Source organism: Cyrtonyx montezumae, unplaced genomic scaffold (assembly GCF_038088225.1).
Source record: "Cyrtonyx montezumae isolate F1298 unplaced genomic scaffold, pur_monq_1.0 scaffold_13, whole genome shotgun sequence".
Classification (NCBI taxonomy): domain Eukaryota; kingdom Metazoa; phylum Chordata; class Aves; order Galliformes; family Odontophoridae; genus Cyrtonyx; species Cyrtonyx montezumae.
The window spans coordinates 19,216,274-19,243,864 of NW_027071859.1; the positions used below are offsets into that span (position 1 = coordinate 19,216,274).

The window sequence follows — 27,591 nt, forward strand, 5'->3', positions numbered from 1 at the left end:
ATTTATATAAATTTCAGTCCAAAAAAAGTCACTAAAACTGGGAAAGTGTAAGAAAAGAGGCAATTCCAGGAAAAGAAAGGGGAAAAAAAAGAGAATGAGATAAACTGAAAGAAACTGACAACACGAGGAAGCACCTTCCCAAAGACATGTCAAAGTGTTTGACATGAATAGCGGTGTGAAGTGGAACAGTTGCATTTCACAGGATTTCTTGCCTTTCTCATGCAGAAAGAAGATTTAGAAAGGGTCTGAAATAAAACTGATATATTATTTTCCAGTTTAGTTCTCAGAAACCCCATCTTTTTATGATTATTATATTGTTAAAGCTCTGTTTGAGACTCCTGGATCTGCCCAGTGTCTGCTTCCAGAATTTCATCAGAAGATTTCACAAACCCCTCAGCAGTTAAATTATCAGCTGGGTTGATTTTTTACTTCCTCTATCATTTTTTAATTTAGCATATTTTTTACTTCAACTGTTCTATGGTTTTCTGGTGTGGAAAATTTCACAGCTTGTTATTTTTGAGAAATGTGATAGATCCATATCATTATATGTGTAATCCCATTGCTTCTCCAGAATCATGAAATTAACATGATCCAAATTAATGCAAATATATATATATATAATATGGGAATAGTGTGATTGAATGCACAGGTCAAATTCAGCTGGACTCAAATTCTACCAGCTTTTTGGTGTCAGATATTGAAATCCTAACAAATAACAATATCTTAAAGTGTAACCAAGTAGAAGTCTGTGGCTCTCTGTGTTAGCTGCCTCCATCTTCATGAGACAGATATGAAAGAGTTATACTTGTCAGCAAGATAACTTTGGGTCTTTGCTGACTTCTGAGGTTTCAGTTATTAGCTCAGGAATAGTGCTGTACTAAGTGCAGAGCCACAGATTCCAGATTTTTTTAGACGTGGTACCACTTTGCCAAATTTACAGATGTATTTAGGAGAAATCAGTTAGAATGGAGCCTTTCTTGAGGGTCATTTGTTAATAGTTCAACAATCGTTACAGGAGTCTTCAGAAGTACAAAATTTCAGATGTCTTCCTGAGATTAATTTTTTTTTGTAGATGTAGTAAGAAATTAATATATCTCAATAAATTAATGATTATCTCTCTTCCATGCCTAAACCAGCTGCAGAAGTGGAAGGGGAAAGTATGACTGTTGTTTTGGTTGACGTTTCGTAGAAACATTCTTTTGAGTTCTATGGTTGTTTCGCGAATGTGCACACTGGACTGGAGCCAGATTTAGGAGCTGTAGCACTACCCATGGTAGCATGCCTTCCTTGAGGTATTGGAACAGGTTGCACAGAGAGGTTGGATGCCCCATCCCTGGAGGCACTCAAGGAAAGGCTGGATGTGGCTCTGGGCAACCTGGTTTAGTGGTTAGTGACCTTGCCCAGAGCAGGGGGGATGAAACTAGATGATTTTTAAGGTCCTTTTAAACCCAGATCATTCTATGTTTCTGTGATTGAGTTCACTACTAGTGGTGAGGACAGCATGCCTGTTGTAGTCCTCAATACGGGGCATTAAGGCTGTTGGGAAGTGGGGGGGATTCCAGATTACACCTATAGGGCTGATAGCATCCTCCATCACCACTACTTAGGCTTTTCCGAGTGATGCCAAATAAATCTCTGCAGTGGAGTGGAGTGGGTGCAGCTTCCCAGCTCAGCAGGGAACTGGGGCTGGGATTTCTGCCTGAGTATGCCGTGAGGTTGCTGGTAAGAGCTGCTTTGGAAAGCATTAGTGCACTGATCTGGAGATGGCTGTCTGCAGCTGTACAATCTACAACATATTTTAAGATGTTATTTTAAAACCTTGTATTGAGTTTGGATAAAGCAGTCCTGAGGCCATGATTATACTTGGAAGCATGAAGCAGGCAGCTTGTTTAAGATGAGAAGGAGAAAATGCATTAACGATGACTTTCAGAGTATAAGGAAGCTGTTTTTGTTATTGGTGGTTGTTTTTCTTTCCTTTTCAAAAGTGAATAAAGAAATAAGGAAAACCAAAATTCTGGAGGAGAGGAAGCAGACCATGACCTAGTTCAGCTGGCCTGGGTCAATATATCCCTGGCATTTTTTTTCACTCTGGAATGTGTTACCCACTATGGCTTTACTGTAGGAACAAGTTAGACTGGAGGATGTGTTTACAATCAACTCTTTTTAATATCCAAAAATATTTTAAAATAGTCTAAAATCTGTATGTTCTTTCCTGAATGTAACATGAATTTTTGTTCCTTACGCAGAGCAGTGGTATTTTAACACAAAATAATAAGTAAAGCTCCCACAAGAAAGAAAAAGAAATTTGTCTAAGGAAACCTGGGACAGTGTTTTAAATTAATATTTGATTTGCAAAGGAAGAGGATGCAAAAGAAAAAAATTACATTTTAAGAGCTTTTCATTTTCTTGGATGACTTTAGTAAATCTGGAAGTGTATTCTCTACTTTTATCGTGTTATTTGGAACAGAATGTTTTAAGGATATTTTGTTTTTTGCAGTATTACCAGCTTCTATATGTGGATATCTGGAATAATAGGATTTTTGCTTTGCCACTAGTGGCTTCTGCTAAACCATATTGCACAAGGATGCAGAGGCTGCATTGCCATACAGGTGCCTTCTGTGTGAGCTTACATGAGTGGTTTCTGAAGGTGCCTAGGTTACAAGCTGTGCCAGTCACCTGCACAGAGAAAGTTTCCTTGTATTTAGACAGAACCTCGTGTGTTTCAGTTTGTACCCATTAAACCATACAGCAAAACTTAAGTCTGCAAGCACCAGCCTAAATAGCTATCCCATGACTTTAAGAACCTGGAGAAAATATCTCCTGCTCTGGAGGCTGACAGCATAAAGTTCGCTTTTGTTTGCGATTGATTTGTTTCAGAGGTCTGAGGATTTCAGATTTACCAACATCAACAAAGCTAAAATTTCATTCCTTAATCATTCCCATATTGATCTTATGCTTGCCTCAGGTTAGAAATCCATCCTTAAAGATATTCTCACAGTTGAATTCAGCTCCAAATACTTACAATGTAGGTTGGGTGAACAGCTGTCTAAGTTCCCACTACTTATAATAATTAAAGATCTTGTCAATGGATAGAACTGTTCTAATGCAACTGACCAAGTTTGATATCTAGTTTTCTTTGTAAAGGTTTGACTGTGTTTCAGCTACTTCATCATTGGAGCTAATGGAAGTTCAGGTATGACATGTAGACAGCCTTACTGAGGAAATGGAAGTTTGGACTCCACTCTCAGTGGTATCTGTGGAAAGAAATCAGGCAAAATTAAGCCCTGGTTAACACTGTAGATGCGGTCTACCTGTCTCAATATGACACATTTTAGTCAATATATCTATAGTTTCACAATGAATCAGAGTAATGAATAGGTTTTGTAATGATGTACTGCTATGTTTTCATAGCTGTATTTTCATCTGTTTGGTTTTTTTCTTCAAATTACCTTCAAGAGGGAAAAATCTGTTCCAATAACCAGTACAAGTAGGCAGTGTGATTGTAAGGTGGTGACTGTACAATTGTGAATTCCTAAGTGTAATCTTTAAGCTTATTCCTTCTTTATCGTCAGGGGGATATACTCATAAAGGGTTTACATCTGCATTAAAATGATAATTTGGCTGTTATCAGGATTAGTGGCAAATTAATGCAATATCATGAATCAGTGAAAATAAGCAAAAGCCTAAAAATGGTTTTATTGCAGTAGGCTGGGGGCACAGTGGCCCTATAATGGTAGGCAGTAGAATGGGACTGCATAAGAATTCCCTTAATTGCAAGAACAACTTTTTAGTTAGCAATGCACATAATTTCTGAAGCTGAAGGAAAATTTCCCCCTCTAGAGGCTGATGGAAAGAACTGCTTATCTACTTCTAGTTAGGCATTGGCTTTTGCCTTGGGTAGTGACAGAGTACACCTGGATGCTTCCAAACACACAGTCCAGTTCAATAAAAGGAATTATATGCCAATGTTTTTCACTGAGCTTATTGTCAAAGCTGTTGTAACTTTAGAGAAATTCAGGTCATCTCCCACTGCAGCTATGTGTCAACTTCGTGACCAGCCTTTTTACTTCTTTCATATTGTCCTTTCATGAAAGAATGTCATGTCCTTTCATGGCCAACTTCACCTCTCTTTTAGTTCAAAGAAAATGTGTCATTTGCTGAATTCATGGTCCATGTGCTCTGCGGTCCAGTTATGAGACTTTAGTGAAATAACGTTGAGTCCAACTGTGGAAGCTTAGCAAAGCAAAGGCATTGAGCTTCTGCTGGCAATATATCTGAATCACTTAGAAGCAGGAAGAAAACTGCCGTTTTTGAAAGAGCATAATTTAGAACCCATTTAGCTTCTCCTAACCTTTATGAGCAGGTACCAGTTCTCAGAGGTCGTTTCATCATCTCACTGACAGTTGTGTGGAGAGTCTTTAATGCTAAATGACTTTAAATGTGTTCCTCACCTTAAATGTTTTCTCTTGTACCTTAAAAATTGTCCCTTCCACTTCTCTGGTGTTGGCACTCTGCCGATGCCTGTCAGCAGTGTCGTTGCAGAAAGCAGCTGCACTGTGCTTTGGCATTTTGCTGTAAGCACAGTGCTAAAGGTACCATGCGAGTGAAGTCAAAGGTTGTGTGCTGGATTATTGTGCAGTGTACTTTTTTTTTTCTGAAATAGGAAGAACAGGGCCCTGGAGGCAAGGCATAGACAGGACTTCATCTTTGCTAATCAGCTCTAAGAAAAAACAATTAGCTTATTGGCATGAAAAGCTTGTGCCATCTCCAATGTCTGTTGCCCTAAGCTAATGAAATCACTGCGGCATACCAGAGCTGCAGCTTGCTGAGAAGTACATCCTCTTTCCTTTTTAAAAATCGTACCATATAAGTGGAAGTCAACTTTGTCTTTAAATCACTGCTTTTTTCTACATAGATAATTATAGTATGGATCAGGTATAGATTGCATTAATGTAATTCATTGCTAATTGCTACTGTGGATGTGGCAGCTATTTTTCCCTAAAAAGGGGCTAAAAGTGTGTTTAATTTGCATGTACTTCATTTTCATCTCATGTTTCTGCTCTTTGCTTAGAAAGTCTCATTTATGAAAATAAAAGTGAATGCTACAAAATCAGGGCAATTCATAGGATAAATAGAATTGAGAAAAATTGGATTCCACCTGACCAAACTTAATTGAAAATCACTCCAAAAAACTGCAAAGTCCTCTGAACAGTAATGGAAAATGTTGATTTTTCTCCCACCCTTAGAATCTAAAGAAAAGTGGAACCAATGCTATGGCAGAGACTGAATGCCCCAGTTGTTTCAGCCACAGCAAAGGTTCTATTCCATTGTAACTGCAGTAACTGCGTGTATTGAAGTCTAGCAGGGAAATGTTGCACCCTGTATTTCATAGAATCATAGAGGTTAGAAGGGACCTCTAGAGATCATCGAGTCCAACCCCCCTGCCAAAGCAGGTTCTCTACACCAGGTCACACAGGTAGGCGTCCAGGCGGGTCTTGAATATCTCAAGAGAAGGAGACCCCACACCCCCTCTGTGCAGCTGTGCCAGTGCTCCGTCACCCTCACTGTAAAGAAGTTCTTGTGCACATTCGTGTGGAACCTCCTGTGCTGCAGTTTCTGTCCGTTCCCCCTTGTCCTGTCTCCACACACTGCTGAAAAGAGTCTGGCCTCGCCATTTTGTCCCCCACACCTCAGATATTTATAAACCTGGATCAGGTCCCCTCTCAGTCTTCTTTTCTCAAGGCTAAAGAGACCCAGTTCACTTAGCCTTTCTTCATAGGGGAGATCCTCCAGGATCTTCACCATCTTTGTGGCCCTGCGCTGGACTCTTTCCAAGAGATCTTGTCTTCTTTTATACTTGGAAGCCCAGAACTGGACACAGTACTCCAGATGAAGCCTCACCAGGGCAGAGTAGAGGGGATCACCTCCCTTGACCTGCTGGCCACGCTCTTTTTAATGCATCCCAGAATGCCATTGGCCCTCTTGGCCACCAGGACACACTGCTGGCTCATGGTCAACCTGTTGTCCACCAGGACACCCAGGTCCCTCTCTACAGAGCTCCTCTCCAGCAGCTCATCCCCCTGCCTGTACTAGTGCATGCAATTATTCCTCCTCAGGTGCAAGACTCAACACTTGCTTTTGTTAAATTTCATCCAGTTTCTGACTGCCCAGCTCTCCAGCCTGTCCAGGTCTTGCTGAATGGCAGCACAGCCTTCGGACCTGTCAGCCAATCCTCCCAACTTCGTATCATCAGCAAACTTGCTGAGGGTGGCCACTATCCCCTCATCAAGGTCATTGATGAAGATGTTGAACAAGTCTGGACCCAGCACGGACCCCTGGGGGACACCACTGGTTACAAGCCTCCAACTGGACTCTGCACCACCACCAACACCCCTCTGCACTCTGCCAGTCAGCCAGTTCTCAACCCACTTTACTGTCCACTCATCTATCCCAAACTTCCTTAGCTTTGCTATAAGGATGTCATGGGAGATGGTATCAACTGCCTTGCTGAAATCAAGGTAGACTACATCCACTGCCCTCCCCCCATCCACCCAGCCAGTGACAACATCATAGAAGGCCACCAGGTTGGTCGAGCATGACCTCCCCTTGGTGAACTCATGCTGGCTACTCCTGATAACCTCCTTTTCTTCCAATTGTCTGGAGATGGCATCCAGCACAAGCTGTTCCATCACCTTTCCAGGGACAGAGGTGAGGCTGACTGGCGTATAATTACCAGGATCTTCCTTCTTGCCCATTTTGAAGACTGGAGTGACATTGACTATCCTTCAGTCATCAGGCACACCCCCTATTCTCCAAGATCTCTCAAAGATGATAGAGAGCAGTTCAGCAATCACCTCCGCCAGCTCCCTCAGCACCCGTGGGTGCACCCCATCGGGTCCCATGGATTTATGAACATTAGCATTGCCTAGGAGTTCATGGACCACCTCTTCCCTGACTGAAAGAAAGTCTCCCATTCCCCAGACCCTCTCACTAACCTCTAGGGTCTGGGATTCCTAAGGGAGAGCTTTTTCACTGAAGACAGAAGCAAAGAAGGTGTTCAGTATCTCTGCCTTCTCAGCATCCCCCTTTACCAGAACATCCCCCTCACCTAGTAGGGGGCCCACATTCTCCCTAATCTTCCTTTTACTGTTAACATACTTAAAAAAGCCTTTTTTATTATCCTTTATCACTTTTGCCAGATTCAATTCCAGTTGTGCTTTAGCCTTCCTCGTTGCATCCCTGCAGGCCCTGACAACCTTTCTATATGCTTCCCAAGTGGCCAGACCCTTTTTCCACATTTCATGGACCTTCTTCCCTTTGAGTTTGCGCATTAACTCCTTGCTCATCCATGCAGGTTTCCTGCCACACCCTCCTGATTTCTTGCTCAAAGGGGCGCACTGATCCTGAGCTTGGAAGAAGAGCTGTTTAAATGCTGACCAGCTGCTCTCACAGGCCCCCTCACCTTCTAACACCCTAGCCCATGAGATAGTTCCAAGTAGGTCCCAGAAGAGATCAAAGTTGGCTCTCCTAAAGTCCAGGGTAGCAATCCTACTTTTTGCTTTGCTCCTTCCACTCAGGATCTTGAACTCCAGCATCTCGTGATCACTACAACCCAAGCTGCCCCTAATCTTTACTTCTTTAACAAGTCCTTCCTTGTTAGTGAGAATAAGGTCCAGTAACACCCCTCCCCGTGTTAGTTCCTCCACCACCTGCATCAGAAAATTGTCTTGAACACATTGCAAGAACTGTCTGGACTGTGCATGCTTGGCCAAGTTGCTCATCCAGCAAATATCTGGATAATTGAAGTCCCCCATAAGCACATATTATCTTCATCTTAATTTATCTTTCTGTGGGAAATTCTACATGACCTGCCTGTGCTTTGCCTGCTCATATCATTCTTAGTGAAATGCAATGATGGAAGTGGGCCACGTGGATCGTGATTTGTGAGTCTAAAACCCCATGAACTTCTTTGGTTTCAACTAGTAAAGTAGATCTGATTTTATTTAAAAGTTCACACAGAACATGTGCTTGGGTGACAAACTACTTTGTTTTTTCCATGTTGTAGGTTGGTTTGTAAGAAAATGAACACATCCACCATTCATATCTTCAGTTTAACATGTTGTGTTACACAGTAGTGCTGCTTTGTGCTGAGACAAGAACCAAGACAGTTTGCATTAAGTTGTCTGCACTGTTTTCAGAACAGCATTTTTACAGTGATTTTAGCTGCAAATCCCAAACTGTGCATGCACATTTGAGAAATAAATCCCACTTTTTTACTCTTTTCTTTCAAATCTAAAGCCTCTTAAAGAAGACTTTTTTTTTTCTTTACATGTTCTTAGATTTGCATCAAGATACTTGCATCAGAAAAATGATACAGAACAGATGTTCTCAAACACGTTAATGCAGTGGCAGGATGTGCAGCCACAGCATGTGCACAGTGACAGCAGCTTGGGCAATTCAAGTATTATGAGGTTGTTTGGGATTATTCAGATTTGTGTGGCATTTCATCCACTCTCAGTGCTTGTAGAGAGCAGCCCTGCACAGCTAGATATATCCAGCCTTTATGGATAGAGTGTGTTTGGTGGGGTTTTTATGAGGCCAAAACATTATTTTATCTCAGTCTCTAGAAGTAAAAGTGCTGAGATTTGCTCTTCTTTCTGCTGTTGCTTAGGAAAAAGTTTGATGTGATAAACCTCTTGACCCCACATACTTGAGTGTTAATAATGTGTTGTGTTTTAGAATCATAGAGTATCTCAAGTTGTAAAGTAGTCATAAGGGTTATGAAGTCCAACTCCAGGTTTCACACGGGACCAACCCAAAATCAGCTCCTGTGACTGAGAGGACTGGTCCAAGTGGTTTTCGATCTCCAGCACCTCAGTGCCATGACCACTGCCCTGGGAAGCCTATGCCAGTGCCCAAACACCCTCCCAGTGAAGAGCCTTTTCCTCATATCCCACCTGTGTTCACTGTCTTGGATTTTGGAAAGCAGTTCTCTCTTAGTACATTTGTCACATCTTATGTTGTTCTTCCCCATGTTCACTTATAATATTGAGCATATTCTTAGTTGTCAGGAAATAGATCTCGTTTGAGCAGGTATAAATTATTAGAGCCAAGAACACTTTCCTCCTGCCTTCCAGTATGAATAAGGTTTACATCAAAGGATTCATTGGTAGACGCTTCCCCACTGATATTTATAATCAGTAATTATATTACAGGAAATTTAGTATTTCTGCAGAATCAGTCAGTAGCTAAGCACTTGTATCTGGTGATGGCTGTAATCAGGAAAGGTATATATATATATATTTAAGATAAATGAATTTAAAAATGCTCTAATAAAATGCTTAGACTGCCCAGTTATTCTTTTTCTAGGCAGTTAACATGTATTTATGCTACTCAGTGTAAGCAGCAGTACCCCCGTTCTCTTTTCCTTTGAACTCATGTTTTTAAAACAGATAATTTTTTTTAAAAAGTCTGAAAGAATGAGCATTAGAATAGTAAAAATGAGGGCTTATTTTTGACAGTCAAGACAGACTTGTGTTTAAGATGCTTTGATTTAAAAAGCATTGTGCATATTTCCAGTTATTCATCATATATGTGGTCATAGAACAAATGCTTATACTCAAGGTATGGCTTCTGAAAGGAGATGTCCATTTAAAGAAGTGTAAAAATGTAAAAAAAGAGTTCTTCCTCATATAAAAGAAACTTCTCAAAATATTCAAGACTTTAGTCTTTAGCTCTGAACAAAGTGATGGAGTGGGAAGGCTATATAAAGTAATGCTGAGTGTAATATTTTTGTTTTTCATACCTTTGAATCAAATTTCACGTTCATATTAATGTCCTATTTGGTGCCAGGTTTGTTGTTGGTTTGTTTTTTTAATATTAAATTAAAGACTATTTTTTCACTGTTTTAATTTCAGATTTGGATTCTCTAACAGGGCATGCATTTCCAGGTAAAGTGGACAGTTAGATTAGATTTTATTTGTGTGTTTTAAATTGCCTTTATTCAGTTTATTGGTGGGGGAAGGGGGAGGGGGAGGGAAGGGAGGTATTAAAATTTAATCCGTGTGATTCTTACAGCATTTTCTTACATGTCAAAATTCTGTTGTTAGTTATTTTTAATTACAGATAAATGAAGAAGAGATAGCTATTACATGCACTAGTTGAAAAAAGTAGAATTAAAAGACTGCTTTAAATATTAACCACAGTATCTTTGATATTAAACCAACCAAGGGAGTAAATGCATTGATCCAATACATCAAATTCTAATGAAAATATTATCATTTTATTCAACCTGACATGTGATTCTGAACAGAAAAATAAAAGCACCCAATAGTGGCTAAGAAAAGCTAACATTCAGGAATCATTACAGTTATCTGTTCTCTTATCATAAATGTATAGGAAATGGGTTTTGAACAATAAGAGAATCATTTTCAGTAGAAAATCAAGAATGAAGGAGAACACAGTGATGTTAATTATGTCATTTTTTAATGCTGCATGGAAATTAACTTTAAAAACAGTCTACTTGATTAATTAAAACCTGTAGATTTTTGCAGCCATGGTAGCATAACAATTCAAAACTTCTGAGTTGGGGAGTTTTCAGCAGAAATATAAGAGAAAAGAAATTGATGCTCAGTAATCATGTGAATTTCTCTGTTTCTCAAGTCAAAGTTGTGGCTCGGTAAGAACATAAATGAGCACTCTGTGATAAGGCACATCTCTTACTTTTTGGAAAGATGCAGATGCTTCCATAATTTTCTTTTCCCAAAGAGGTTTTTAAACACAATTTGTGATGATATTTGTTGTTATAAATGTACTGATCTTTGTTATGCAATTGGCTTCTAATTTATCTGCTGCATAATATGATATTTCTCCTTCAATTGTCCTTTAAAACAGTACTGTTTAAAATTCATATGACAGTAGCTTCACTTCAGGTTTTCCAAGTGTTTCTGCATTGCGGGCATTGGATATGCTGTAGGAATCTCAGTAGAAGAAATAATAATAAAAAAAAGATTAGAAGTTCATCATGGAATTTGTTTGCAGTGTGGAGCATGTCTGAGTACAGTCTGTCAGGGCTATTTATACTCAAGTACAACAACAGCCCAAGAGATGTCTTTTCAAGAAGTCAGAACACCCCAAGCACAGATTTTGCCATTTTCATCCCAGATGAGGAGACTTATTTTGAGTAGTCTGGTTTGATTTGAGGCAGCATTTTCATGGGATCATGTACCGCTTAAAGTGGGCATTGTGTAGAACTGATTTTCATGATTGCTATATTTGCGTGCATTACTGAGAGAGACATGTAAAGGAGCAGAGCAGCTTCGGTATATCTTGTTTTTCCTCTTTTTTAAAAATAAAGTCTGCTTTCTTTCTTTCTTTTTTATTTTTTTAACGTAAGTATTTTATGGTACTAGATAGTGCTATTGAGGTATGTCTGATTCTAAGTTTGAAATACGGCAATCCTAAGGTAGAAATCATGACCGATTCTGACAACCGAGCCTTACACTAATGCGTATGCTATAGAATTATGGGAAAGAGAAATCATCTTTATTCTATGTGGAAGATGTCCTGAATTACAGAACAGGTGAATTATTTTCCTGTATTGTATTCCAGGCTTACCTGTGCATAGCTCCATCAAATGGCCCATTGGTTAGCCCAGACAGAAAAATCTTTGAATCATACTCATTGTCAAAGGGATGTAGAAGAATAGTATAGTTAGATGTGAAGAATAAAAGCCTGGAAATGTGGGGTTTGGTTTAAATAGATGCTCATTTGGAGACTCACAGAGTGAAGATGCCGCTGCGCAGCTCGCAGAAATCACTAGAAGAACTATTTCTCATTTTTTGCTTTTTTCTTTTTTTGTTACAGACTTACTCTTTTCACACAGAGCTGTGATAGCAGCAGAATGTCCTGTCTTGTCTTCAACTTTCCTAGCATTTAATAATTAAGTCAGTATTCTGCTATATCCCAAGTCATGACAGTATTCTGCTATAATATTGAAGGTTGTACGGTTACAGGTGTAACTAAATTAAATGCCAAATGTGATGCTTAGGTGTCTACTTATAATAGAAATCAGACAACTAAATCAATTGTGACACTCGTGCTTAAATATTATAACTAGTTAGGCTAAAGCATGTTACTTTTCAGGAGACAGAAAGAATCAAGGTTCTACTTATGCTTCTTTAATATCAATGATTTAATTAGATGAGATATGCCCAGATGATCTTAGTGTATTAATGTATGATTTAGATCTCACACTGAACAAGCAAAACAAGTCCAGTGAGATTTCTGTTTATCTCATCTTTGCTCTCTTTGAGTCAATCCAGCAAGACTGAATAAAAAAACCTCTAGGAGTATGGTGAGCCAATAGTTTTCCATCTGACCCTCTGCCAGTGCTCTCTGCAGGGGCCAAGCATGTGATGGCTCCATTCCAAAAATCACATGGCTGTGGTAGGGCAGTGCTGAGAGGAACGAGTGCCAGGCCCTTTGCTGGGCACGCAAATCAAACCTGGTTCTGCAGTGACCTGATTACATAGTTCCCACTTCAGAAGGGATTTGCATCCAGGTGGCTTCAAACTCAAAGCATGTGAACTCACATTAGGATACGACTGCTCGGACTAGGGAAAAGTACTTTCCCTGTCACCACTTCCCTCAGTATCAACTTTGTCCATGTTTTCTGTAGATGTGGGCGATCTCTGTTACTTCAGAGACAGACCAGGACATAAGTCAAACCAAAATGTATGTTTTTATGTCACAGGAAAAAATAAATTCTTTATAACCCTTGCAGTTGATCAGCTGAAAACTTAAAGTACAAGATTTGATTATAGTCATTGTCTTAATGCAGAGCTGCAAGTGTTATGGGCATGTTGAGAACTTCCAGAAGCTGGATTAAAGCATCTCTTTTACAATGATATCTATTCTCGTCCTAAAACTCCAAGCAATGGCGAGTCCACCAGCTCCCCTGGTAAGCCGTTCCAATATTTAATTACCCTTAGTGCTAGGAGATTGAAATGTTGTGGAAAGGTTGCATTTGTCTAATTTCAGTTGCCAATCTTCCTACTGCTATGCTTTTGTCCATAAGACTGAAAAGTCTACTTTTCCCAGATATGTTTTCTGTCTATGAAAAGCTGATTATTTACAGTGACCTGTCGTAAAGCCTGTGTGCACAGAAGCTTGTGCACCTTTTATGGCTGTGCCACCTGGCCCAATGAAGTTTCTGACCTGCGATACTTGCTTCATCCATATCTATAAACCAGCACAAATTCAACACCCCTACTACAACTAAAAATTTATACGTAGCAATAAAGTCACTTTTCAACTCTTGCTTTGGTAAGTTGGATGTGTTGTCCTCTTCAAATCTCACACTGTAAGACTGTTTTCCTGATAGCTGTCATAGGAACTTCATTTTTTTTTAACCCATGAGAACTATAGAGAATCTGTTCATTTAAAAATTTTGGAAATGCTGTGCATAGAAACAAAGTCATTGATTTTCTTTTTTTTTTTTTAATATTACACCTCCTTCCTCTCTCCCTTTGGTAAGCATTTATGTACATTTGGAATTGCCAGATCGGGTTGCATTGACTGTCTGTGTCAGGCAGTACAAACAGTGATCCAAAAGGTAGTTGACTGACTAGGAATGAATGATTTCCCCATGTTAGATGGAGGATCAAGTCTAACAGTTGAGATCTGAGGTGCATGGGAATGCTCATTATTGCAGTACATGAAATCTAACTTGTTCCAATCTGCTGATAACCTGTGGGGCCACCAGCCATTTTGAGGTGATCACTGTCCCAAAGAGGAAGGAAGAAAAGCCAGCATGTATGTCTTGGGAGCAGGAAGAAAAAAAAAATGGCTGGGACTTCAAAGCATGTCATGCAAAATCTTACCCTGATTCTCATGATCCTGCTAAACAGAAAATACAGTGCTGTTTACTGTGACAAAAGGCACAGTAGTGCCTTTCCTGAGTGTTCTTACCAAACAACTCAGGTAATTACATTCTTTCTTCATCCCATCAGTGCTTTCATGGCAGAACCGTGAGAGATCTGGCCTTCAGGATTATGTATCTGGATGATAAATGTGCCACAAAAACAGCCAGTTGGAGCAGAATCTCCCATACTGTGGGTCTAACCAAAGTCCTTTGTCACCGCATTTTGGAAGTCTTGTGCTTGCCTGCTCTAAAACACATTTTGGTGGTGACAGTGTATCCAGACTCTGTCAGTAGTGTGTCCAAAGCAATAATTTACTTTCCTTAAAACATTTTTTTCATGAGTATTGAAGAAAAGAGGCACAGTTTAGGAATCTTGGAGAAAAAGTTATGTAGTTTGTATTAATGTCTTTGAATAACGGCATAAACTACAGTGAATATCAAGGTCAAACTGAAGGAACCTTGACTTGCAGGGGAGAGTCATTGGAAGTGGGCTGCTCACTCATGGTTATGTTTGTGGGAATACAGTTCTTGTGCTCTTTTTCTGGGCAGTAGGCTAGTTCCTTAGGTGAAATGGAGAATGGCTCTCTTCCCTTGTAGACAGAGGCAACAATAGATATTATTAAATCAATAAAGCTTGTGTTTCAGTTCTGTTATTTTTTCACGCATGCTCAGATGTGAACTCAGGTCCTTGGAACCACAAATGCCCTGAGGTACTAATTGCTACACTGAGTTATGCTGTAATTCATAAACATCCCTATATCTAACATCTTGTATTAACTCAATAGGTTAAGAATGTGCCTCTTAATAGGTTAAGAAAAGGCACTCTGTGGAAAGGAAAGTTAATAGCGGTTGCCTGAATTGCTTTACATTGATTGTGAATTAAGCCCGTGGATTCATATTCTGAATCACATATGTATTAATAGGATGTCAGCTGAGTTAGAAATCTGCAGTAAGTAGTCAAAACATGCCTTCTACCTCTCTTTTGTATTTTATTTTAATTCCACTTCAACGTGTCTGATGTGTTTTCTCCTTTTCTTACTATCATTCCTAACGAAAGTATCCAAATTGTTCAGTATGATCCATAGACTTTGGTTTCCACTGTGTGTGTTAATGATGAATATTGTTTTATTGCAATTCATCTAAATAGGATTGAAGTTTTGCGGAATACCTCAGTGCCAAAGCTGTGGCTGGCTACTTATTCTAACAATTCTTTATTACCAGCAATGTTATGCAAGTTCTCAACTTCAAAATGATCTTTTTTTGTTTTATTTTTGAAAGTCATTTAGTATATTCTGGGGAATAGAATGTTGTCTCCAACACTGATGGTAGACCTAGGGTAGAGCCAACAGAATTAGCATTCTCAGGTCTTTGCATAGTAGCTCAAGCTATGGCAGGAATTTGGCACTTGCTGTGATGTAGAAAGTGTTTACAGAAAGAGGGTCTCAAATGCTAATTGAGTGTGAACCCGAAATATCCATTCTAATCCCTGAGTGTATCTGATCAAGGAAGTTGGTTGGCGACCTGCTCATTTTCCAGAAGTAACACTTTGACCACATAATGAGCATCATTTCACAGGTTAGTTAATTGCCTACTGAACTGTGCACTTTCCTATTCACAGATTTGCCAGGTCTAAAAGTTAAATGGACATCTCATTCATTATACCTGTTCTGGGTTTTTTTGGCTGAAATCTATGTTTATCTGTTAAGTATCTGCTCAGCCATATTATTTGTAGTTACTGCAGCATTCAGTCACAAGTGCAGAAAGTCCTCAGCTTGTTTATCCTTTTTTCCTGCCTTTGCCCAAAGCATGTTTAAGGTCGGGTTCAATATTAATGAAGATTGGGTATTTTAGAACAAATAACACTGAACGGAATTTAGTCCAAGAGTATCAACAACAGAATATCAAAGTTCAATGTTGTTTGATTAGAGGTGGCAGATCTTTATAGAACAAATTTGGAGAAATTATTATTTCAGAGATGCTTCAGGCCAGCTGTCTTCTTGATTTTGCCCAGGGAGTTGTCTGCCCATGGAATTGAAGGCTAGCTTCAATTATTTTTTTTCTAACTTTCCTTCTGAATTTTGTTGCCACTAGTTTTGATTTGCATCAAGTTCAGAAAGAGCAGAATATTTCAGCTTGAATACATACATATATATATATGCTGAGGACAGTCTTGATTAGAAAGAAATGAAATGAAAGCTAGTAAGCAATAGGATGGAGCATTATGAGTTAGTAAACTGAAAAAAAGTCATTGACAGTTGAGCTCTGTCTGATAGAATCATAAAATTGCTCAGGTTGGGCAAGACCTTTAGGATCATCAAGTCCAACTGCAACCTAACCATAATACCCTAACTCTAACAACTCACTGTGTGTCCCTAAGCACCACATCCAGATGGTTTTAAAACACATTTGGGGATGGTGACTCAACTACCTCCCTGGGGAGCCTATTCCAGTGCTTAACAACCCTTTCTGTAAAGAAGTTTTTCCTGTTATCCAACTTGAACCTCCCCTGGTGCTACTTGAGGCCATTTCACCTTGTCCTGTCACCAGTGAGAAGAGTCCAACCCCGCTCTCACTGCAATTGCCTTTCAGGTCTCCCCTAAGCCTCCTTTTCTCCAGAATGAACAGCAACAGTTCTTTCAGTCACTCCTGATAGGGCATATTCTCCAGGCCCTTCACAAGACTTGTTGCCCTTTGGACTTGCTCCAGCACCTCAATGTCCTTTCTGTATTGAGTTGCCCAAAACTGAACAGAGTAAATCATTTTCCTGTTTTGTCAGAAACGGTTGCAGAAACAAGAAATAAGCCATCTTTCATCTATTGCATTACATCTTATACATTTCTTATTTGGCTTCATTAACAGAACTAAAGAACAGGACTAAACACTTATGCCTCTTGACTTTTTATTCTCAAGTGAAAATGATGAGAGGGCTCATGTGATCACTGTCTTTCTATTGCCTTCAGTCTGGAGTAGGATTTAGCAGTGCATAGGCCAGCAGACTGCCAGATGAACCTGCTAGTAGGAAAACAGACATTCTCTAACAGAAAGTTTGGTAAGTGAATTTGAAGAAGGGAGGGAAAGATAAAAGTATCTGCCAAATTGATTTAACTTTCTTTGGAGATTTTTTTCTGTTTCCAAGCTCCTTCAGTCTTCTAGTCCAAACAAGTTGATGAGTCCCAGCTGGGTAACTCTGGAGTCAGCCCCTTCTGGGTGGGTGGTGGACAGAGGCTTGCAGGTCATGGAGCAAACCTTTCCTGGAATTGGGATGTGCACTGAGTAGCTGGGCTGTGCATATCACTGTCATGTCCTGCTCTAGATTGCAGGCTCCTATCCAGAGATAAGAAAAAAAAAAAAAAAGGTTAAATGTAGGAATCTGGCAGTTGTATAGATTTCAGTCCGTTACTTATAGATTGATTTCTGTGTCCTCGGTTTCACCTGTTATCTTACCCTTTAAGTACAGGTAAGAAGGCATGTGAAAAGCATGCTAACTTTTCTTAAAAATGAGGTAATTTCAGATTTAGTTGGAGCCATATGTACATCCTTGAAAATGAGGGCTTTCACAGAGATAAACATCACAAGTGCTTTGTGATAAAACCGCATGAACTTATTTTACTCTTCAGATTTACTTGAACTCACTTCTTTCGATCTTTACTGTTTTACAAGAACTTTACTATTTTTTACAAGAACTAAGTGACTGTTGGTGTAGATGTACAGGTAACTACATACATTTTATTTCTTAGCCATTTCTAAAACATTCCTAACATTCTTCTTTATAAGATCTGTGCAGATCTTGATCATGTTTAATATCAAGTTAAAGGTTGAATTTTTAGTTGTGTTTTTAATTTATTCTTTTTTAAAATGTTTTATTAATTATGGCTTTAAGTGCTCTGGGGTGCTTCATGTTAAGGGTAAAAGATGAATCACAGTAATTATATACCTCATTTATAACCACCAAGCAGAATTAAAAGGAAATAAAATGGAGAAAAAAGGAAATAAAAATAGATGTGGACTCTGGCTACCAGTTTTTACAGAGCTACATGATGTATCTCTGATTTACAAATACATCAATTCATGACTTGATTCTTTCTTAATTAAACATTTCTTTTTAGGAAAAAAATAAAATAAAATCTGAAACATAATTACTTGAGAGCTGCAAGGGCAACGGTAATTATGATATTGGGCTTGTCACATTGTACTGAAGAGTCTATTAAGGCAGTGATTTTTCTAATCTGTCATTCAACTATTCTTGCTGTATGTTTAGCCTGCGATGCTGCTGGAAATTGTTGTGAACCTATTATGCTGCAGAACATATTAAATAGCCCCAGCACTTCATAATGTGAAAAGAAACAGGTCAAATGAAGGCTAAAATGTTAAAGTCTCCAAAAAGAAATATATTCGGCGTTTAAAACTAATTCTATCGTCTACAAGAAATCACATGAGGAAAGTTATTAAATTGGAATTATAGCCATAGGCAAATCCTTGAGGAGGATAATTTAGATTGTGAATTGAAAAGAGGACAACCATGTTGGCTCAAGGCATAAATTTGACATTAATCTGCCAAAATGTGGAGTTTTTATAGATTCTGACAGATCTATGAAGTACTGTGCACAGCTATTGAGCTTTCCATTGTAGTTAGTATTAAAAGATGTCTTGTTCCAATTTTGCACTAGGCTCTGTGTTTCTGAGAAAAGCAGTTGGCTGTTTTCTCCATCATGCCCAGGAAGTAATCGGAATGGTCTTAAGGCTGAGACAGATCTCTGACACTCGCAAGTTAAAGCTGGACGTCTTGTGATCCTCACTTAAAACCTTTCTCTCTTTTTCATTCTGTGGACAAAACATAGCCTTTTTCACAGCTAAACTGAAAGTAGTTTAGCATATAGTTTCTAAGCAGCTTGGAAAGTTTCAGGTGGTAGCTACTGAAAATAGTCATGTATGAAACACTGCAATGACGATGTTTCTAATTAACTGTGATTATATACTTTCCAGTTCTGCTCCCTAGTTCCACGTTTAGGCCATCCTGAAACAGATGAAGGTTATATCACGAGTACTTTACAAAATAAGCAGTGCATGTCAGCACATATTTTTCTACGATATGCATCTGTTTTTCAGGACACCATATGAATCATGACCATTATGGTCCTCAGTTACCAATTAGTGATGAAGCAAAAGCATCTTTATGAATTTTTGTTGTTAGTGTACACTACAAGGTAGATTTTTAAGTAGTCGTTTTTGTATTGTAGTTCTAAAATAATTGTATAAATTGAAATGGCTTTGTCCAGATAAATATCAACTCCATATACTTTTAAAAATTGTTAATTACATTTTTGACATTTATTTAAGACCTTGAGTTTTTAAATTCTTTTGTAATTAGGACTCAGCTGTGAACTACCAAAGCTATGCCAAGGAAAATAAACACTAATTCACTGCAGAACAACAAAATCTGAATACGTTTAATGTGTTGCATAACCATCAATCAGGTTTTTCATTGCAGTTAACAAGAATAAGCCATAATAAGCTATATAAACTTATTTTGAAATTTTTAAACAGTGCTCAAATGTCATCTACCGTCATGTATTAATATGATGTTGAATTAAATTCTACTTTTGAATTTTTTTTTCTGTTTCAGTTAGTATTTTTCCATATTTTTCTCTACCTAATGTGGTTGTGATTCATATAACCAGAAATGTTGAATGGCATAGTGTGAGTCTTATCTATCAAGATCCATGACTTACATGTGACTGATGTTAATGGAAGACTAAGCACTGACAGTTAATATGGAGATGGTGTTTTTACAGTCTTGGTCATTATCCCTTGATGATATTTTGCAGAAGTGGGATATTTACTGTTTTTGTAGTTTGACAGGCACAGTCAACTTGTCTGGCAGCCTAAGACCATGAAATTGCTGGCATGAAATCTGTGACAGGAAAATACAGGATCCATGTGTAGGACGATAAATGCTGGTGCAGTATTCAAGTAGCATAACCCAGTGCTCACTTATTTTATATGTTCAGCTGCAGGATAAAAATTGTATTGTAATAATTACTGTGGTAAGTGTAGTGCTTTTCATTTATTTTATCAGTCAAACGTAGCATCGTCAGAGTGCTGGATCATGCACTCTTACTTGGTGTTAATGAATTAATAGGCAGGTTCTGTACCTTTCTGTACCCTGTACTGTGGAAGTAAGCAGAAGGTTATTCCTCGGTGTTGTAACACCTCTGTCTGGAAAAAGGCACATACTGTGTTGTAGTTGGAAAAAAAAAAACCAAGAACACCCCACCTGGCTGCCATGGCTACTATGTCCTTTTTTTTTTTTTTTTAAGGGGAAATTCATGAGTAGTGTTTATTGCATCTCCCACACTGAGTCACAAATTGTTGCTGTCAAACTTTTGTGCTCCCTGCCCTCGGAACAGGAGATTCTGCCCCATCACCACAGCTGCTTTTTTAGCTGCCTCTTATTGACTCCTATCTTTACTGCACTTCTCAGCTCACCAAAATGAGAAAATACCTTCAGTCAGATAAATTGTCTGCATCTTTGCTTTGTGCATAATTCTCACTTGTGAAGCTAACCATTTAATGCCTTTAATTTCCACATATTTGTTGAGGAAGGAAGATATTTGAGGATGTAAGTGCCTTAGTGCCCCTGCAAGGGGCTGAAAACAGAACTTCATTACAAAGTCTATCAAATGCATTGGCCAATACCACTTGCTTTCAAAAGCATCAGTTACCTGTGGACAGGTGGTAATTCACTTGCTGACATCAATTAGATTTCTCTTCTAGAAGGGAATTCCAGCCTTACCAAGAAAAACCATGAGACATTATTCTTTGCAGGGAAAGGATTGCAGACTGGCAGTGCTAAACTTCCAGTAGATACAAATTGATGGTCCCCAGTCCTTCCCTTTAAACTGCAGCTACTCAAGTGTGAAATTTCAGGACACCTTTAATGAAATCATAAGTTCTGGTGTCTCTTTAAAGTTATTTAATTGAAAACTGTAGAGTTAAATGTTTTAAAAACACTTTGAAAACAACACTTTATTCAGATTATTAGTGAGATTCACAGAACCACTTGGGAAGCAAAACACTTGCAGCTATGGGAATGTGTCAGCAGCATATTAAATTAGTAATGTGTGTAGGCTCAATACAAGGCTTAACAGGTGCCCCAGATATGTTGTGCTGACTCCATGCATTGAAGTGAGTCTTTTTCTGGTAACTGAGAAGAGGAAGGAGAGAAAGAGGGAATCTGACACTGAAAAAGCTTTGGTTCATTCTAGAAAGAAGCAGACTAGCCTAGAGGCAGGCCAGTATCAGGTGCCTTTCACTGGATAACCTCCACTATAAGGAGAACTTGGTTACTACATGGTGGTTTGAAGGTGGGAGGGAATGTTGTGAAATTCAGGTGAGAAGGGTAAGAAGCATTTTATTTGAGCACATCTGAAATGAAAGCTACACCTTCCTCAGTAGGTTTCTGATGTTTTGTCTGTTTACCATGTCAGAGTCTTAGAAGAATTACTTTTGTATTTTGTAAACAGCGATGACAATGAAGTCCCTAGAATGGAAAGCATCTATGTTAGCTAAAATATGTTGCCTGTTTCTATGGGAACAATAGCTCACATTTTTTTTTAATACAAGCACTTCATATACAGTTTTTGTGACATCTTATTCTAACAGAGAAATGTTTATATTTCATTCCACATCAGTTTTTGCTGTTGTTTTAAAAACAGCATTGGGCGGTAATCCCCAGAATCAAATCTTGAAATAATATTCCATCCATAGAAATATATTTGATAATCATTAACTGATCAATCTTTCAATTACAGCATAATTAGGAAGATACCAACCTTGAAACTGATTTGTCTATCATCGACATGTTTAAACACATGTAGCTGCTGAAAAATATTGTTTATCCTGAATGTTGTAATTCATACCCTGCCCATCTCCTGTCCCCTTTACATCATTTTTGTTGCAAATTAAGATGTACTAAGCAATAATCAATATTAAAATAGGCTTCAGATGTTCATTCCCTCAAGAGTTTTAACCAAAATGAAATTTCATATTACCTTACAGAACATTCTCACTGGATCCAGCCAAACATCATTTTTCCCTGCAGAGAATTACCTACATTCTTGTGACTCACTTTCCACACTATGCAAGATACATGGTTGCTGTTCACTTCTTATTCAATAAAAAAGTGTTATATTTGTCTTGATATCAGAAAATGGAATTTGAAACTCGTATTTTCCTCATGACATTATTTTATTAAATTATATAGTTGCTAAATAAACAGAGGATTATCTATCTGCAAGAGACAAGAAACAAGCCAAGCAAAACATATTTTGCCTGTATTTGTTAAGCATTGTGATCCAAGTAAAACAGATGAAAATTATGAGAAGGCAATTTTTTTGTGAATGTGGAGATGCATTCACTACCACATTTAAGATAAAAATCCAGGAAGCATTTTCCACTTAAAAGGTATATTATTTTTCTGTCATCTCATTATGTGGAATAACCTCATTAAACAAAGCTTTTATCTTCTCTAAACTCTTCATCTTCCATTTGCCTCAATAGTTGTTTCGGTTGTGCTGCCTTCAAGTCAAAGAAGCTCCAAGAACAAATGCATTCCTTGTGCAACTGAGTTGTGCAACTGAGTTGCACATTCTGACCATGAACACCACTGATGCAAGAGTTGCACAGTGTACTATCAAGCATTTTGTGGGTCACTGCTATGATTTTCCTTAATAAACCCAGAGGAAGAATTAGTAATAAAAGCTGTTTTTCTTCTCAACTTTCCTGAATCAAGCCTTCCTTTGCTCCTTGTAAGTCATCCAAGCTCTTGTATAGGAGTAGGTCGTCCCTTCTGAGTGCATCTGATCTGAATCCCACATATACTCACTGAGGGAACCATGCTATTCAGTACTTGTGATTGCCTCAGCAGTGGGCCAAGGTCCTAAGTGCCATATGGCCATCCACATAGTTACAGTGTAGGTGCCCCGGCATGTTTCAATAATAGAAGTACATCATGCATCTTTCCCAAGAAGCAGTTTGTTGCAGGCATTTTACTTGTGGAAGGTGAAGATAGGGGTGAGGTGATTTAAGCAGCACAACACAAGCAAGAGCAGTGTTGAGTCAGCCTGTCTCAAGGCCAGCATGATATTCCCTATCCAATTTCATTTACAAACATGAACAGAGCCCGTACTGATATTCCTGAGCAACAGCATGTACTTGGATTGACGTATTCTCTCATTCTGACAAATGCAGTCATTTCTCATGTGGCCACCAGATAGCTGAGATGTCCTTCATTGGGACTGCACAAAACTGAGGGGCAGTTCTTCCTTTGGTATACGTTACTGAATTGAATCGAGCTATAACACTTGACAGCAACTCAGAAGCTCTCAGCTATTTCTCTCCCACATGCACCAGGAAGATAAACTTATTCATCCCCCTGTGAAGCATTCTGGAGAAAGAAAAGGATCTAGCTCAAAATTGGATTGAGGATAGCTCAGAATAACCTGATTTATTTTTTTTTAACATGAGAGTTTTAAAGCCTTTCCAGTACTGTCTTGTAAACAACTTTTCTTGCATGTTCCATCTGATTTTTCTCAATTATCCACTGGTATCTTTCAAGATGAAGAATAAATTTAATTCTCTAAAATGAAACTGGGTTATTGTTCCATTTAAGAAATTGGCAGAACTCCTGGGTCAGGATCTGCACTTCTGCCAAGGTGAATTATGAATGTGTTTGTTGATTGTTACAACTTTTTAATGATATTAGTGAACTTTGTGATTTGAATAGGTGTTATTTTATTCACTCCTCATAAACTCTGAAAAGTTACAGAAAGCGTGTTCTTATTTTACTGTTTAAGGTCATAGCTTGTCTGTGCTTTCTTGACCTCTTGTTTTGCATTTTATCCTTTCAAACATTGCATAGAGTTTGCACAATCTTTTGCAAACCTCTTCAGTGGTATGTAATAGGAGGTAGTTCTGCAAAAAGAGTTAGGGAGATGATTAAAATGTATGTCTTAATCTCGTTTATGTCTTTAAAGTCATTTTTGTATTTATTGAGAGAAAAGTACATTTTATAAACAGGAACTTTCTCAAATGGATAACAAAATCTTACTTGACTTCCATAATAAAGCAAATCATTTTTTTTTTCTTGAAAGAGAGATGTGCTAAAAGCTTTTAGGTATTTTTTATAGCTATGTGGCTGAAGTCAAAACTATTTTTTCATCAGTGTTGGATATACAAAGAGTGCTAGATAAGGTTTTGTGTATGCTTGGACAAGATATAAATATAAGCTAGTACCAACTGTTCTCATGGTAGCACTATATTCAAGACCTTATTTTCACATATGAAAAATAGAAGTTTTACGAATCTGTAAAGGCTTCTGACCAGCCTTGGTGCAACTTCCTTCCACACTGCTAAAGCAACTGCTATTATTCTGAAGCACTGATATAAAATTTGCAGGTTTGTGAGTTTTAATTACTATACCTTGGCATGGAAGTGAGTGTGAGTATAGCTGGGCTAATCCACAAGATCTACATTGGAGCAAGTAGTTAAGCTCTGAAGGCTGATTTCCTTGTATTAGACAGTGGAGAATTTTGGCCTACAGCACTGCTATGATTGTGAGAACCTCTCACTTCTGAGTTTCCAGATCCAAGTGTGAGCCCCTCTACAACCTACACGTGTAGGTGTGAAGGTGGGCAGTGGCCTTCTCCTTTTTCACACCCTGCCCTCCAAGCTTTGAGATGTGGTTAATGTGGGATGCTTGGTTTGCTCTGAGCACGCACCTATTGTCCTGGATGATCTGTGGGTGAGTCACATCCTAGAGGGGCTTGGGGTGAGTAACATTCATCTTCTTAGCTTGGGGCAGAATGGCTCAGGTTAACTCAGTTGTGTTAAAACCGGTAAGATTAAGGTGTAGGAAGTGCAAAGGACTGGTCATGGCCAGGGCAATGGTTTTGTCTTGCCATGATGCCATGACCAGTGTGGAAATTTACACTGTCAGCTGCCAAATCTGTGGCTCAATGAAGAACACAGTTTGGAAAAGTAGGCAGCAGGGAAGGCTTCTGGTTCCAAGTACTGGTGACAAGTGTATCTGATGCATGTAAGCATCTCATGTCAGCCTAATTGTTCAAGGGTTGTTCTTCTGTATTGTGCACGCAGAATAAAACATTTTGGAAATCTGTTTTGCTTTCATTTCTAGGAAAAAAATAAAAAAAAGAAAATCAGCTGGGATTTAATGAGATATACCTTTTTTTTTCTTTTTTATTTTTTTCTTGATAAATAATAATTTATTGGTATTTTGATATGATTTACTTGTGTGTTAAGTTTCTGGTTCTGTATTTGAATTTCAGAGGTGACATTTATTTCACCTCAGTATTTACACTGTAGGTGCCTATGTTAAGGGTAGTTATCCCAGCCTCACTTTACATTAAATGGAGAAAAGCAAGCACTTTCAGGATATGATTCATCTGACCTATTTAAGATTTCTGTTTTAGGATTAGCACAATAAAAGTACTTTATCTCCACATTGACTATATATGGACTCAAAACTCTACTGAAATTCATTTAGGCAGTTGGATCTTGCTCCTGTGGAGTCAATCAGGTATGCAAGAAAAATTCAGGAAGTAAGACTTCTAAGGAACTTTAAATCATGTTGGCTTTTTGGTAGAATTAATGTCAAGAAACATATATTTGCTGTGTTTTGTTGTTTTTTTTTTTTTTGAATGATAAGTAAAACGATTTTTTTCCATTGATCATTCTTTGTAAGAATTGTTAACGTATTAGCTGCATAGGCATGTCCAAATTGGCATAATTGATTAACAAAAGAACCTGCTTTGAACAAGTTTATATTTGAACAAATAGAAATACTGAAGTCTTAATTTCCTATGAATTTGTGTTCTCTATCTGAATTTCCATCTCTTCCTTCTCTTTATTGCCTCATATAGCATCCCATACAGAAGCAGTGCCAAAGCTAACTCAGAGCTGACTGAGCATTAACTAATACCCATGTGCAAGCTGGGCACTATGCTTCAATCAGCTCTGGTATCATGGCTTATTCCACTTCAGTGGTGACGCTAACTTGCACTTCTCTCCTTTACTCATTTTATGACTTTCACAAATTATCTGTGAATTCTGTTTCTCTTTTGTATCAGTTCCTGAATTCCTTAGATTAGAGGGAGACTGCAAACTGCCGGACAAATGGACCACCTGACTACACAAGCCAGATCCTCTTATTCAGTGCTAGAAGTACAAATACAACATATAAATAAAGCTCCAAGAATAGTGTCTAATAGTAGACTACAAACACAGAATTCTGTGGAATATGAAGTAATTATAAATACTAAATTACTTTTTACTTGAGTCATAGCTCTTGAACACAGCACCATGGGTGTGCATCCATACTGTTCTCAGACTGGGACCAGTCAGCAGTCTTTTGTTCAGTGACCATAGTACCTGGCCTTATACTCTGCTATTTCATGCTTTTTGTGATCTTTGTGCATAGCAAATTGTAGATGGCCAGATGCGTGGTGCTTTCCCACATGACACATTTGGCAGATCCATGGTTAGATTAATAGCCTTGACAGTGTGGAAATGAAGTAATTTAGGTCTACTTAAAAGTGACTGAGGCTGGCTCTTGCACTATATTTCATATTTCTTCTATATGTCTGTAATTTTAGTTACACATGAATTCAAATTCATTCTGCTCATGCTCAGAGCTGATCACTTATGAGCAAATTGCAGGCCACATAGCCATAATTACTGCACTACAGTATGGAGTTAATAAAGCTCTGCTGAGAACTGAGCTGTAGCCCAGTGCTGTGCTAATGACAGCTTATATGGCTCTTCCACAGAAGCTGGCTTACATGGAGTCATCAGAGCGCGTCTTTTTGCAGAAAGCTTTTAGAGACCCTCAGTATTGGTAATCTCATGTTGTATTTTCCCTGCAGTTTGTGTGAAGGAAGAGCTGAGTGAGACATTAGTCTAACTAATAAGCCTTGCAGAAGCTCAGGGTTCAGGAGACACCGTTACCGCTGATGATGATTGTGAACAGCACCTCTCAAATATGAACTTTAGGACGGACTAGAGTGCCACTTAAAATGCACTTTTAAAAAGCGAATTCTGTATCCAGCTGCCTGAGAGAAGTCTCACAAACACTTCTATAGCCCTAATCATGATGCTGTGCTTTTCATGCCTTTTTTTCTTTTTGCTGATTCTGGCTTAAAAGGTCAGATAGTTCATGTATCATTCATCACTTTGACCTAGCAGCATCAAGCATCTGTAGCAGTTAACTCTGCAGCTATTATTCTCTAACCCCTTGGAGTGAAGGCTAGAAGCCTCGAAGTCCTGAGCTTTGAATTCTCTCATGTTTCAACAAAAGGATTTTGCTATTGAAAATGACACGAACCACATCTCAAGTATATCAATAAGGCTATAATGTGGGGTGGGAATAGAAGAACATGAACTGACTGCCAACAATAATTCTCACATAACTAGAATATGCGGTGCATGTTAGAAACACAGGACTGGGATTTGAGGTGGTGCTTCTATTTGTTTGTTTCTTATTTATTCATGGAATAATATCTGTCCCTAAGACTTAGTGAAGTATTTTGAATCTGTAAGGTATCAGGATGAATAAGAACATTAGACATTTTACTTCTATTTGTCTCCATAGA

General features: G+C 38.5%; 1 protein-coding gene across 3 annotated transcripts in view; it reads left to right on the top strand.

Annotated features, from left to right (window-relative positions):
- DLGAP2 (DLG associated protein 2) overlaps positions 1–27,591 on the top strand; it is a 329,263-nt gene that overhangs the window by 166,820 nt on the left and 134,852 nt on the right. The window contains exon 1 of one of the 3 annotated variants that reach the window (XM_065730779.1): positions 12,889–12,961. The exons of the other annotated variants lie outside the window; for them this stretch is intronic. The gene's annotated coding sequence lies outside the window, so the exon portion shown is untranslated. Of the gene's footprint in view, positions 1–12,888; positions 12,962–27,591 lie in introns of those variants that run through there. 3 annotated transcript variants of the gene reach the window in all.